The sequence below is a fragment of the Chionomys nivalis genome, chromosome 16 (assembly GCF_950005125.1).
Source record: "Chionomys nivalis chromosome 16, mChiNiv1.1, whole genome shotgun sequence".
NCBI classification, from domain to species: domain Eukaryota; kingdom Metazoa; phylum Chordata; class Mammalia; order Rodentia; family Cricetidae; genus Chionomys; species Chionomys nivalis.
The window spans coordinates 26,583,563-26,594,748 of NC_080101.1; the positions used below are offsets into that span (position 1 = coordinate 26,583,563).

An 11,186-nucleotide genomic window follows, 5' to 3' on the forward strand; every position below is an offset into this window, starting at 1 on the left:
TTGTATTTTGGTTTTTGTTTTCATCTGAGCCGCCCTAACATTGGCCATTCTTAAGAACCAGAGGGTGGTTAGCTTTTAACCCACTTTCAGATGATGGACTGGATTCTTACTAAGATACAGTACAGTTTACATGCACCTAACCTCTTGCATGATTCTCTGCTTCCCAAAGTAGCACGAAATTCAGGAATAAAAGTCTAGTAGCTTCATGGTTTAGCACTTGGTTAGCATTCCCTGAGATGGATCACCAGCACCACCAAAATATAAAACTATATCAAGCCCTTGGTTCTTGGCCTACATATGAAAACAAGGTAGATGATATGGTGGTTGTGAGTGGAAGCAGAACCTAAACATTGTAGTTGTCTGCTGATTTTGGATACTAATAGCACATTGCTGCTACATCAGTGAAACCATCCTGCCAAAATTGAGCTAGCCTAACAAAAGAGAAATGTATTATTATCTTTCACAGTTCAGCCTTAGAAAGCCCTAGTGTGGTCACTGACACGGATGGAAATGGGTTGGCTATGCTAGTTTCAGAAGCCCAGAAGGAAATGGGTTTCTAGGTCCCAAATACCAAATTCTACTTGGGGAAGACAAGCCAGAAAGAAAAAAATCACTTGACCCTAGGCCTTCTGAGGCAGCCTGGGCAGTGTAGAGTATAACAAGGTACCCCCATCTCATTAAAAGGCATTGAGGTAGTTCAACAGGTATAAAAAGTGCTTACAGCCCTACAACCTGAGATTGATACCCAAATTCACCTAAAAGTAAAAAGAGAATCAGCCCCACAAAGTTGTCATCTGACCGCATATGTACCTGTGCATATGTATGCACAGATAATATACATAATAAAGTAATTGAAAATAAATGGTTGTTTGGGTGTGGTAATGCATGCCTATAATTCCAGCACCCATAATCATTTCAGTAGGATTATAAATTGAAGAGGCAGCCTGGCCTACACAGACAGACTCTGTCAAATCAGTAGGTGCAAAAGCTTTTAATCCCAGCATTCAAGCAAGCCTGGTGAGTTCTAGACCAGTCAGGGCTTCAAAGTGAGACCCTGTCAAAAAACAAAAATCAAAATTGGGGGGCAGACCTGCTACTGCAGTGTCAAGCAAGTGGCTGAATGGTTTTAGAAAATGGCATAATGCAGGACTCAACAGACTAGGTTTAATGTAAGATGTAAGGCTTGAGGTGTGAAGGAAGCCATAAGACGGCTTCCTGAGGATCTTTATAATAATATTTTGAATTAAAAGCCCTGGACCTGACCATGAGGCATCAGATCTTGCCTAAGGAGCAGTGGACAAAATATGAGGAGGGCAAATTCTACCTTGAACCCCATCTGAAAGAGTTACTGGGAAAGAAAAAAGGAGGATGGGCAAAGAAGTAACCTTGCCTAATCTCAAGCACATTTTTTTTTTTTTTTTGGTTTTTCGAGACAGGGTTTCTCTGTGGTTTTGGAGCCTGTCCTGGAACTAGCTCTTGTAGACCAGGCTGGTCTCGAACTCACAGAGATCCGCCTGCCTCTGCCTCCCGAGTGCTGGGATTAAAGGCGTGCGCCACCATCGCCCGGCTCTCAAGCACATTTTTATGAAGTTGTTTCAGCCTGAATCAATTTAAGAATTATTTGCTCTGCAGATACCTTGCTTTAAATAAATGTCTTATTGTAACATTTATTTAAATGTTATTTTAAATAAATATTTAAAAAGTAATACAAATAGGTTCCACTCACCCACAAGCACTGTTAGAAATGACCAAGATGAAAGCAAATGCACCTTGTCTTAAACCATAACAGGTACATAGCACAAAGCCTGAAGCAATCCCGAAGGCTGCAGAGACAGCTCTGGCTAACACTGCTCTTGCGAGGATGTAGGTGTGATTGTCAGCATCCACATGGGGCTCCTTACCATCTGTAACTTTAGTTCCAGAGGCTCTGATATCCTGATCTGGCCTCCATAGCACCAAGCACACACATGGTGCTCAGACATGCATGGAAGGAAAGTACTTTCATTCTAAGGTATTTGTGCTTCAATTTAAACATATGAGAACACTCCAGCCATGGAAATAGGTAGGCTTAACTGCATGTAGGTCTTCACCTCCCCCTCCATTGCTCCAAATCCAATCTCATCCCTAGCTCTGTAGCGGACTATAACAGGGCCCCAGGTCTTAGCACAACTCACTCTATTCAGGCCATAAAACTCAGCATATAGACGGCTCCACCTGCCAAATGAGAGCGAAGACCTAATCCATCAAAGGTCGTAGTTCTTAGAAAGTGTCTAAAGGTACTAACCTTGCTTTTTGGCTTGTGTAGCTCTCCTGGCTAACTGTTCTTGATAACTAAAGTATGTCAACCCAGAATATACTTTCTGTGCTTAAAAGCTCACCCTGAGAAAGGTTTGGTGTCACACTGGGATCTCAAACACCCAGTGTAGTTGCCAGCTGGCCAATAAAGACTTTCTATTAGCTTAACCCATGCCTGAGTAGTCGTCTCTGGCGGACATTCTGAAGGCCCCACAGAGATCCTCAAAGACCAGAACTTGAGACACTAGGAGTCTCGGATCTCAGAGTGGGGAAGTGTGGTGGTCAAGGAGCTCCTGGGGTGCACAACCTGCCATGTTCCAGGTCCCGGCACCCCCTTTGACCAATTGCTGCCTAACACTTCACCCTAAAAGGAAACTAATTAGAAACTCATCTGGTCTGTTACCTCTGGAGATAAGTCTGGTTTGGACACATACGCAGCAGCTAACGTAGTTTTGGGGACCCATGTGGAATGTCACTGGATTCCCTGTCTAGGGTATATGAATGTGTAGTGGTCACCCCTGCTTATCTTTACTGTGTGTCTGTGTGTCTGTCTGTGGTTCTGTCCGTTCCCCTGGCTTAGACCTATGCCCCCTCCTGTTGTGGCAGTAGCCAAATCCTTTGGCTCTGCTGGGTCACCCCAAGAACTCCCCACTCTGAACAAAAAACTCTCATCTGCCCCACTCCTGGAGCGCATCCTGCTCACAGTCAAGCCCAAGTCAGCCCTGTGTGGAGGTTCGGAAGGGCTCCCTCCCATTGAGGCCCCCTGCCAGCTTAATGTGCACACAGGGAGGAGCTATTCACTTCTACCTGCACTAAGCAACTCCAGAGAAGGGGGGAAGTTCCCATATGCCATGCCCAAGAAGAAAAGAGAAAGTTTTACTCTTTTTTTTTTTAATGACTTATGCCTTCTTTTCAACCAGTGATCTTTAAAACCCACTATTCTCTGAAGAAAAAAAAAATAAAACTGACAAAACTTAGAGTCCAGCAAAGAGCAGATAGACCTCCTTCCTTTGCTTTGCTTTGGGCACCCTGAACCCCTATAGGGAGGGATTTGCCCCCTATGGGATGATGTTTGGAAGAGCTCCCCCTGCTTCCCAGGCTCAGGGATCCCCCTGCTTCCCAGGCTCAGGGAGCAGCGGTTGGCAGACCTCGCTAACCGTTCCTTTCTCAGGTCACCACAGGCCCTCCAGTCCTCCGTACGGGCTTTTCACCAGGCTATCTGAGAGACCTGGCTATTCACCGGGCTATCTGAGAGACTGGCTGACCTCTGAGTCTATCACCAGTTTCTGCTGGTTTGAGTCCACTGAGACCATCTGGGTCAAGCAGGTAGCCAAAGGGAACACTGGAACCAGCTTGGAGAAGACACTACCAGGACATTCTCTTCTCTCCATTCCCACGGATCCACCACACACAGGTCAGGAAGCCGAAGCCACAGTCCTTAGTCAGATGGACTCTCCCCCAGACTATGGACCCACTAAAATTAAGATTTTATCAGGCCCCTGGCCCTTTCACCTCCTCCACATATTACATTTGGTATGAATATAGGGTCTATCAATACTCACCCTCAGGTCCGTCCTGGGTACTGAGGAAGACAGATACAGGGAAGGTATCAGCTAGTCTGGCTACAGAGACCTATATTCTATCTTGACCTATACTTTCTGATGGCCACATTGGGTAGTTGTTTTGGAGAAAGGAAAGATATGGAAGTTTATCTTTTGAGTAAAAATACAGAGCTGATATATGCCCTATGGCTGGGCTACCTACTTAGTTCATCATTCCCAGCTGTAATCAGCAAGGCTCGTTGGTTACACTCAGACACCCAGCCCCTGTACTCATCGTGACTGGGAGCAGCCCAAATCAACATGGCAGGGCTTAAACCAGGGGCTAGAACATGTCTAATCTCCAAACCCTTTAATACAGGCACTTTTCCTATTCTCATGCCTGCCATTCTGACTTATAGATTAATTCTTTTGGATAACAGCGCTACTACTGAGCCCTTGAGAGTACTTGGTGGGCATGTACTAATAGTTTAACTAAATGTGCTTCCTCTGATACTTTATATAATAAGGACCCTGGTCTAAAAAAAAAAAAAAACTGTTCTAGAATAACTCTCCCCTCATAGGAAGTCCTATTAAGCTCGGGGGCTATTCAGCTGGCTGCTGCCCTTCTCCTACTGGCAGAGACAACTGCTCTCCTGGATTCCTCCCTTCCAAATAAATCTCTTGAAAGAGTTTTAGGTGAAGACCTTTTGCCAGGGCAGAACAGAATCTCCCCTGGGAAACTCTCTTTGCTGAGTGGAGCAGAAAAGCAATGGATACCTCAGCTGGGAAGCTTCCTTAGGGGAGCAGAGCAGAGGAAACAAGTTTTCCCCAGACCCAGAGCAGCTTGCTACATCTTTGCAGGGGTATGTGTCTTTGTGTCCCCCCTCCAATAATAGAGGAGTAATGACTTGGGTGTGAGTTGACCATCCCCCTCCAGAACCCAGCATCAGGTACAACCTGACTTCTCAACAAGTCAGTACCCTTTCTCCTCACAGTTGTAGGTATCCAAGATAACTCCTACACAGCTGTAGGTATTGCCTGATTTCCAACAGTCATGGTATCCTTCCCCCCAGAACTGTAACACTTGCATTGACCACATGCTCAGTCATAAAGCAATAAATTAGATATAAAACTTTAGACTCACAAAAATACTGTAACTGTAATTCTTGCTTGATACCTATTTTGTTATATGTAATTTTACTATGTTAAGGTTAAAAACTTTCCTTTTTATTTAGACAGAAAAGGGGAGATGATGTGGGATTCCCCTCTATATGCTGTGAATATGTTTTGTTACCATTGGTTAATAAAGAAGCTGCTTTGGCCCATGGCAGGGGAGAATAAAGCCAGGCGGGAAATGTTGTGGGACAATGGTCTTTTATCCTGTCACTTATATTATTTTTAATAAAACGCTGATTGGTCAGTAGCCAGTATAGTATAGGTGAGACAAACAGGCAGGAAGTATAGGTGGGACAATGAGAACAGGAGAATTCTGGGAAGAGGAAAAGTCAGTCTGAAGTCATCACCCAGAGACAGAGGAAGCCAGACACAGAGCAAGCAAGATGTGACTGCCTCACCAAAAAAAGTACCAAGTCATGTGGCTAACACAGATAAGAATTATGGGCTAATATAAGTTATAAGAGTTAATAAGAAGCCTCAGCTAATGGGCCAATCAGTTTATGATTAAATGTAGACCTCTGTGTGTTTCTTTGGGACTGAATGACTGCAGGACCAGGTAGGACAGAAACCCCTGTCAACAGGGAAATCTGAACAGAGATAATATAGAGAGAGTAGGTGGAGTTAAGAAGATGCTGTGTAGCTGCTGAATGAGAAAGATGCCAGAACCTTACCGGAAAACCATGAGCCTCATGGTAAAATAATAGAAATGGATTAATTTCAGATATAAGATCTAGCTAGAAATATGCCTGAACCATTGACCAAACAGTCTTGTAATTGATATAGTTTCTGTGTGATTATTTGGGTCTGGGAGGCCAGGAAACAAAGTGCAGTCTCCACTTACAGATACAAGAAAATTGAAATATCACCATGCATTCTATTTGAGCACCATGGATTAAAACTGGATAAAAACTAGATATCAACACAACAAAAACAACAGAAAGTTTACAAACTCATGGAAACTGGACAAACTCACTACTGAATGAAAAACGGATCAAGATAGAAATTAAGAAAGAAATAAAAAAACTTTCTAGAATTGAATGAAAATGAAATGACAACAAACCCACACTTATGGGATATTGTTCAATATTACTTTAACTATGCGAAGGTGGGTTACACTTGTTTATGCTGCATTTGTTTAATTATGTAAAGATGTGTTGCATCTGTTTCACCCTGCCTGCCTAAGTCACCTGATTGGTCTAATAAAAAGCTAACTAGCCAATAGCTAGGCAGGAGAGGGATAGATGGGGCTGATGTGCAGAGAGACAAAGTAGGAGAAAAGAAAGAACAAAGAGAATGAGCAGGAAAGAGAGGGACACACCTGGGACCAGAAGCCAAGTAGCCATCAGCCAGCCATGGAGACAGCAGGAAAATAAGATATACAAAAGGAAAGAAAGGTAAAAAGCCCCGAGGCAAAAGTAGATGAAGAGAAACAGGGTAACTTAAGTTATAAGAGCTAAGGCCAAGCGCTCATAACTAAAGAGAAGCCTTCACGTCGTGATTTGGGAGCTGGTTGGTCTAAAAGAAAAGTCTGTGACAACGGAACATGGTGAAGGTGATTCTAAGAGGCAAGTTCACGGCACTGAGAATCTACATAAAAAGTCGGATATCTTTCATGCTAACAACCTAACAGTGCACCTGAAATATCTGTGACAAAAAGGAGAAATCACACCCAATGGAGTACATGTCAAGAAAGAAATTCAGGGCTGAAACACAGGTTAGTGTTTCTGTGGGATTCCTGAGTGCGAATGAATGCGTCTGTGTTTCTTTTGCCTTTTCCTGGGCTCTTCCCTTTTGTTTGTTCTTTTCAATTCTGATGTGTTAGTTTTGTTTTGTTTTATTATACTTAATTTTATTAACTCTTAGATTCCTGTTTTCTAATGAGGGGCAGAAAGGGGATGGATCTGGGAGGGAGGGAGGTGGGGGAAAACTAGGAGATGTAGAGAGAGGGGAAACCATAATCAGAATATATTATGTGGGAAAAAATCTATTTTCAATAAAAGGGAAAATTATTATTGTTATTATTATATATTATATTATATTTGTTATTATATAATATATTATTATTGTTAACCTCTCCCCAGTCCAGTTAGTGCTGGCCATATGTGAATGGATGTGGGCCATCCACTGAAGCATGAGGAACTTACCTGTGACACCCCCCCAGAGCACAGCAACTCACCCTTCCACAGCCGCCATCAGTGGCCTATAGCGCTGCAGTCAGAAGTAGGGTCTCGTGTCAACACCTCTCAACCCGTGTTTAAATTTCAACTGGCTAAATTGGGCAGTGGTGGTGCATAACTTTAATCCCAGCGCTCAGGAGGCAGAGGCAGGCAGATCTCTGCGTTCGAGGCCAGCCTGGTCTACAAAGTGAGTTCCAGGACAGCCAGGTGGTCTACACAGAGAAACACTGTTTCAAAAAAAAAAAAAAAACTGGCTGGCTTCTTGTCACGTAGCCCTTCTGCAGATGCCAAAGCCCGTGTGCATCTTCCATGCCATGTCTGGAAGACAGGATCTCACATCTCCTACGGATTTTACTTTTTTCCCTGCCAGCTAGCTCATCTGCAGTGTTCTCTGAGCCCTAGGTGGGAGAGCTTCGTGAGGACGGCACATCTGAAGGTGTGCACCTGCCGTTTCTATTTTCAGAAGACAGGGATTGATGTCATGGGGTGTATGTTCTTTCATGTTCACAGATTAAAACTAGCTATGTTTTATTTTGCAGTGTTTCTTTTGAATTCTGTAACAATGACAAAGATTTGACTAAATTAATGTGATAAATGGGGAGAAAAAACCGAGCAGATGTAAGTGCCCAGGCAAATGGAAGGTGTTGATTCACAAGGAATCCACCAGGGGGCGTCATTACACATCCACCAAGTGCAAAGAACAAGCTGTGCCCAGGTCAGGATTGATGTGGTTTTCTCTCTGGAGAGATGGCTGGTTCTTCCAGAGGTACGGAGTTCAATTCCCAGAAACCACATGGTGCCTCACAACCATCTGTAACAAAATCTGGTGTCCTCTTCTGGCCTGCAGGCATAAATGCAGACAGAACACCATATACATAATAAGTACATTTAAAAAAAGTCTAAGTGGGGTGGGGTATTGTGTCGCACACCTGTAATATCAGCATATACAGCGTTTGGGAGACAGAGGCAGGAGGATCACAAGTTTGAAACCAGCTTGGGCTTCACGGTGTGAGGCAAGCCACACCTGTGTCAAAGACTACAACAAGGGCTATCTTTAGTTTCCTTGACAGGTAGCCATGGGAGATCTGAATCTATGGTTCCAAGTCATAGTCTTTCAAATTTGTCAAGAATGGACTATCCCAGCACCCGGGAGGCAGAGGCAGGCGGATCTCTGTGATTTCGAGACCAGCCTGGTCTACAGAGCTAGTTCCAGGACAGGCTCCAAAGCCACAGAGAAACCCTGTCTCGAAAAACCAAAAAAAAAAAAAAGGACTAATTCTGATTCCCATTTTCATTAAGGTCAGAGCTCTGTTTTGTCTCAAAAAAAAAAAAAAAAAAAAAAAAAAAAACCAAAGGAGGCTCAGCTGGCAATATTCTTGCCCTGGGCTCCATCTCTGTCACTGCATGAACCAGGTGTGTTATCACAGGCCAGAATCTAGCCTTCAGGAAGTTCAAGCAGGAGGAACAGAAATCCGAAGTTATCCTTGGCTACACGGCAAGTTTAGGTCAGTCTGAACTACATGAGGTCATTTCTCAGTAACAACAAAACCCAAACACCAGAGCAGGGTGGGGTGGGGTAGGGATCTCCAGTTCCCATGTAAAAGGCCGTGGGGGCTGCACACACCAGAGGATCCCAGTGCCCACTGGCAGCCAGGGTTGCTTAATCCACCTGCACCAGGTTCAGAGAGCCCCATCTAAAACACCAAGACAGTGACAGAGATGGGGGCCCTGCCTTGACTTCGGGACTCCACAGGAGCAAGCATGAGCATACATGCACACACACACACACACACACACACACACACAGAGACAGAGAGAGAGAGAGAGAGAGAGAGAGAGAGAGAGAGAGAGAGAGAGAATTTCACAAACTTCCCTCCCTGAATATTCCCATACCCAAACTCCATCTGAATTTCTGAATATGAACTGCTTCCATTGCTAGCCTACCTCATTCCCAGCTCCCCAGGCAGATGGGCATCATCCTGAGACCTGCTCACCCCCCCTAACACTTATTTACTGTGTATGTGTGTGTGCTTGTGTGTGTGCTCATGTGTGTGTGCATGCTCGGTGGCTAAAAGAAGACACTGGCAGGTGATGGATCCTAAGCATCAAACTTGGCTCATCCACCTTGTCTTGTTTGTTTTTGATACATGGCCTCATGTAGCCCAGGCTAGCCTGGAACTTATTATGGAGCCAAGGTTGGTTTCAAACAATAATTCCCTTGCCAAGTCCTGGGATTACAGGCCTGTGCCCTCGCCCGTGGGTGAATGGGCCTTGTCTACCGTTCTTTCACAGCCCCGGTTCAGGTTCTGCCCTCCAGGCTGTCAAATTCCAAGTCCCCTACTTTTCTCTTGAGGCGGAGTTCACTATATAGTCCAGGCTGGCCCGAGAAACTTCATGCAAACCAGACTGGTCTAAAACAAAGAGAACTGCCTCTGCCTCCTGTGTACTTGGATTAAAGGTGAGTGCCACCACACCTGACTGTCGCTGTACTCATAGCCAAGCCCTTCAAAATCTCCAAAATGAGCCACGCTGACTAGGGCTGCCTACGGCGTCCACTTCAACCCAAACTCGAGTCCTTGCTGTCTCTCTGTTCCCTACAGGACAAAGTTCCATCGTCTCAGAAGGCCTCTCCTGTCTCAGTTTCTGACTTGCTCTAGTATTCAGTCAGCTCTGCAGACACCCGTGTCCCGCATGCTGTCCTGGGCAGCTTCAGCCTGCTGGGGACAATCCATCCCTTTCTTCTCTCATGACTCAACCTCTGACCACCTTTTCCCAAAAGCCTTCCCTAACCACTGCCAGCCAGCCACGGCCACTCCAGCCCTTCTGACTGAAAAGCCCTTGCTGAGCATGGCTTCTCCCTGGGCTGTGTGGGGACAGTCACCCAAGGGTGCTGCGGGAGGTGGAGCAGGCTTCGGAGTGTGAGGAAAGAGGAGAGGGAGCGTGTGGTGGCAGCCCAGTATGTGTGGGGCTTGCTTTGTTTAGACTCATCCTCCTGCCTCAGCCTCTCAAGAGCCGGGATGACAGGCACCCCCAATGCTCATGTACCAGCAGACAGTTTGGGTGACCCAGGGAGCTCGAGAGACGTGTGGTCCCTGGGTGCTAGGGACATTTTCATCGCGGTGACAAGGCTGACTCAGATGATCTCCTCTGTTGCATAAGCCCACTGCTCCTTCCTGCAGGTCGGGTCCCAGGCCAAGACTTCTTAAGAGAGGTCCTTGGGGCTGCAGATGGGCTCGTGGGAGGATGGCTGGCTCAGGCCTGGGGCAGCCCTGCTTTCTGCAGGAACTGGAGCGTGCTGTTCTGGACGAGGAAGGCTCCATGGCTCTGGGCGGGTCCATGCCTGACAGAAAGTCACAAACACTGCTCAAGTCTGTGGGAGAGAGGCTGAGGCTACAACAGTACTCCAGGCTTGGGGGCTCTAGGACCTTTCTCAGATATGTGGGACCAGCACTTAGGTCCATGTTAGCGTTGGGGTGAGAGCCGCACCCACAAACTCAGTATGTTCACAAGGGTGCCACAGCAGGAGCCATGTGGCCTGTGCACAGAGAGAGCATCCAATCTGTCAGCTCTCCCAAAGCCTGGGCTCTAGTGGAGGCCACTGTAATGGTCTGTCCTGTTCCTTTAAGAGAATGCCCCGCCCACTCCTTCCCCAGTCCACCTTGGCAAGCTGAGTCTCTTCCTTTCCATCTCTCTCCCAAAGAGGTAGCTGCTGCCATGGCGTGGCTCCTCTCCTCTTACTCCCTCCTTCTTCCCCCATCTCTCCTTCTCCCCTTTTCCCTTACCCCTCCATAACCCACTAAATAAATACTCACTTCCTCTGCATGGCATGCCTACCCATCTTGGTCTTTCACCCACCATGCGGCTCCGCGCCTAGGACCGGCTGACCCTCAAGGCCCATGGGCCACTCGGGGGCTCCCTGCCTGGGATCTGGCTGCCTTCGTGGCCCGCTGTGGTCTGCGGACCCGCTGCCTGCAGCCACTTGGGACCTGTACCATTT

General features: G+C 46.2%; 1 pseudogene; it reads left to right on the plus strand.

Annotated features, from left to right (window-relative positions):
• The first annotated feature begins 1,083 nt into the window (after positions 1 to 1,083).
• LOC130888253 (cytochrome b-c1 complex subunit 7-like) lies at positions 1,084 to 1,384 on the plus strand (annotated as a pseudogene).
• The last annotated feature ends 9,802 nt before the right edge of the window (positions 1,385 to 11,186 follow it).